This window comes from Lipotes vexillifer, unplaced genomic scaffold (genome assembly GCF_000442215.2).
Source record: "Lipotes vexillifer unplaced genomic scaffold, Lipotes_vexillifer_v1.1 scaffold772, whole genome shotgun sequence".
Taxonomy (NCBI): Eukaryota; Metazoa; Chordata; class Mammalia; order Artiodactyla; family Lipotidae; genus Lipotes; species Lipotes vexillifer.
This window is the reverse complement of record NW_006796998.1, coordinates 1193494-1197789: the sequence shown is the minus strand read 5'-3', so window position 1 is coordinate 1197789 and position 4296 is coordinate 1193494.

The following is a 4296-nucleotide window of genomic DNA, read 5'->3' as shown; positions in this document are numbered from 1 at the left end:
ATATATATATATATAGCTGATTCACTTTGTTATACAGCAGAAACTAACACAACATTGTAAAGTAATTATACTCCAATAAAGATGTTAAAAAATAACCAAAACACATACACAGGAGTTATGTCTTTGTAATGTAAACACAGCCTAAAATTGCAATAAAGATATAAACATAAGAATTTTGGAACACAGTTTTCTAAATGATTGCATAATTCCTAATGTTTCATCCCTTTGTTTTCCTAATGTTTCATCCCTTTGTTTTCCAAATGCTGCCTTTATACTCTGCTTAATCATTTCTCTGACAGTTGGGGGTGTTGTATGTCATCTATGGAAGAAGTATTTTCTTCAGTATTGCCATTATGAGTATCATCTTACTATATAAAAAATGCTATGAGCAATGCTAATTTGAATGGCTTCTGAGCCAACATCAACATTGCTGACACCATGGCATCATGTACATGAAACCTAATCACTCCAGTAATAGGATGCCTCAGTAAATCTGAGAACATTAACAGACAGTTGCATCAATGTAGCACTGCCTTGTGCTGCAGTGTATTGACACAGAAACATGCTGGTTTAAGAGCAGAAGGGTTCAAACATAAACAGATAGAATGCATTTATAATGCATTTATAGTTTGTAATATGGCTGTCTGTCCCTCATAAACTCTGCTAATATGATGACACTCTTTTTCTGTATTACCTCTCCGAAAGATTTTGTACATACTATTTCAAAATTGGATGTATCCATTTGAAAGACATGATGTGCCTTTTTTGTGACATGAGACATACATGCTTACTTTGGAAAACATTATCAATTCAATTTCAAATTTATAAAAGAAATTGGCTAGGTGGTAATTATTTCCTTACTAGATTGATTATTTTCACAGAAAAGGAAATACCTGCAGGACTCAAAATTCCCTTATGGATGTGTATAAAATAGAACTTATGCATGAGTGTTGAGAAACATAAAATCATTTACACCAGTAATCTTCCAATCTGCCTGATGTCAGTAAATGGTATGCAATATACCCACATAGAATTCCTGCATATCTAAAATAATTCATCTTTCTTTGCTCAAGCTGTCAGTGGTGAAAAGACACACATGTACTAGAATAGAAATAGAAAATTACAATGAAACAAAAAATGACTAAGTCACAACTGTGGTGCTGGCAAAGAGTTTGCTAGTAAGTAGTATTCTGGTCCTTGAATCAAAAGGGCAACTCACATGAGTGCATGTTGCTCTAAAGTCATCAACATTTCTTAAAGAATTTAATGGGATGTATTTTTGGGGACAGAATTATCTTCTAATGGATTTTTCTGCTGTGTTTTGTAAATATTGCAGATAGTAGTAAGTCAATATTATTTTGATGGTAAAACATTTGTAGTTGAGGACCTGTTTTTGGGATTACCAGAATGTTGCTTTTATCATTGAAGGTTTAGTCATGAGTAAGTCTTGGAACCAACTCTTGAAATAAAATTAACATGAGCTTTGTTGCCTTATTTCCCCAAACCACATAATAAAATGCTTTGTTTAGGACTGTTCTTCTGACCAGAATGTGCATTCTCTGAGCAGAGCTTTCTGAAAGGGGTCCCTGCGGGCTCAGTGTGGGTTACCTGGGCAATAAGGCAGCAGGGACACCAGAGCCTATTTCCCCTCTCCTGGTGGAAGGGACTGCATCTAACCTCAGCTTCCCATGGACTCTTGACAGCATCCTACAGGCCATGAGGCTTCCAGGAGTTGGGTAGCCAGCTCTCTCAGACAGTCCCACTAAACAGCTGATAGCCAAATTCTAACTCCTGGTACCAAATAGCTGTCTATTCCTGCTCTGACAAGGCTACTTTCTCATTCTTAACCTATAAGAAGGTGATCCTTGCTGCCCTCCCCGACCCCAACGCCAAAAGCAGCAATTCCACATTGTAACACAGGATTAATTAAGCAATGTACCCCAATACTGGGTACAACAAAGAGCAGCCTTGAAGGAATTCTCTGGATGTGACATGATGCATGTGGCCTAGTCCCTAGGTAGTGCTATTTACAAAACCTTTTGAGGCATCAGGATCCATGGATTTCCAGAGCTCCCAATTGTGCTATAAAAGATAAAACGACCATCATGTTATATTGGTTGCTGATTAAGCAATTTTGATCATTCTGGGAGAAAAAATATACTTTATAATAAGCAACCTATAATTAATAATGTTCTATTCCAGGTGGTAATAGGGAACTCTCAAATTGAGAGGGCTTTCTCAAATGCCCAGCAAGCCCAATGCAGTCAAAACCAGGCACAATTCCAGTTTTAATAGATGGAAGAATCAGACAGATTAGAGGAGAGAAAAAGACATTTATAAAGACTGGCAACTGAGGGGATTGGCTCACCGGTACAGAAGAACCCTTCAGCATCTCAGTGTGGTGGTTTCTATCATCATGGCAAGGACAGATTTCAGATTCTGGTAGTTTGTCACTTTATTTTTTAAATAAATTTATTTATTTATTTATTTTTGGCTGCATAGGGTCATTGTTCCTGCGCACAGGCCTTCTCTAGTTGCGGTGAGCGGGGGCTACTCTTCGTTGTGGTGCATGGGCTTCTCATTGTGGTGGCTTCTCTTGTTGTGGAGCACAGGCTCTAGGCGCGTGGGCTTCAGTAGTTGTGGCACGTGGGCTCAGTAGTTGTGGCTCATGGGCTCTAGAGCACAGGCTCAGTAGTCGTGGTGCATGGACTTGGTTGCTCTGCGGCATGTGGGATCTTCCTGGACCAGGGCTTGAACCCATGTTCCCTGCATGGTAGGCAGATTCTTAACCACTGTGCCACCAGGGGAGTCCTAGTTTGTCATTTTAAAAAGTAAGCTCTGGGGTAGAATTTTTTTCTGAAATACGTATGTGATTTCCACTGGCATTCTCTTACAATGTGTTCCCTCTAGTTAGGAAATTCATATGAAGTAATGGCCAGTGTAATCCAGTAGAAAGGTACAAACTACTGTGTGATGTACACATTACTCTGCCAATGCATATTTGTGTTATTTGAATCTTGGAGTTTAGTGACTCCAGTAGTTGAGTCCTTTTCTTTGAAGGTCTTTACTGCCACCCTTAGCTCTTGAATAGTTAGTTACATTAATGATGACTCATCTCCCTTATGTGATGATGGTAATGGCAGAGCAAGCCAGGAGACACAATTCAAAAATGTCTCAATTTCAACAGTATGCAAAAAATTTTGTATACAATGGATTCCATATATTCCTATGCATTGTACTTCTTTTTCTCCCTACTCCATGATAGTCTGCCCATTTCTAAAAAAAAAAAAAAAGTAAAATAATGGGAACAGTGAATACTAAATTCAATCTGATCCCTATAAAATTAGTTAAAGGGGAGAATAAAAATGAAGATGTTCAAGGCTTTTGCTTACATATTTGGTGAAGTAATATAAATAAATACAGCAGGGAATTCCTGCCTGATCCAGTGGGCACGAATTACATTGGAGGATTTAGAATTGTCTCTTGGAATTGCTTTGTAGACAGTTAACATAGTTCAGACTAAAGCATCTACCTTTATCTCTCATGGGCAGTAAATGCTAAATGGTCTAAGGTCCAAATTGGCTTTTTTCACAATTCAGATTCACTGAAATATTTAATTACCAAAGCTTAATTTTGTGTTGGCAGGAGAAAGAAGAGGAAGATGAAGCTCTTCAGAACAAAAATCCATCTGTCAGCAATAACAGCCTTTGTATTTAAAAAGCAGTCAGTAATAACATAACTTTCCTTCTTTATACTATTTTTGTATTTTAGTTATTTGGGAAGAAGAGCATTTAAAAAATTGACACACTATCAAAGTCTGATGCAATGAAAATTAAACTGCTTGGACTTGATGAGGAGATAAAGGGAAATGTAATATGGTCAACATAGGGCCTTCCAACCTTGCCCATATCCTATGTGTCAAATAGAAATGAATGGATTTTGGTGATATTTAGCTTTGTAGTAATAATGACTGGAAATGTTAACATCAATAACTTACTACTGCATAAACCACATTTGGAAATAACATCTCTTTGAGACAGTATTACTTTGGCTGTTATTCAAATGAGCAGGAACAAATGAGGCATTTATACAGTTATTTTTTTTCTTACTCAGTTCAAGCTAAATCTCATTAAGAAATGATTCTACCAAAATGAGCTTGTGCAATTAAAAATAACTTAGATTAGAGATAATGTATTTGACAAAAGTATATGTTCTATATATAGATGGACTTATTTATCATATAAAACAAATCAATTTTCTGTTAAGGGGCCTTCACTCATAACTGAGGCAGGTTAG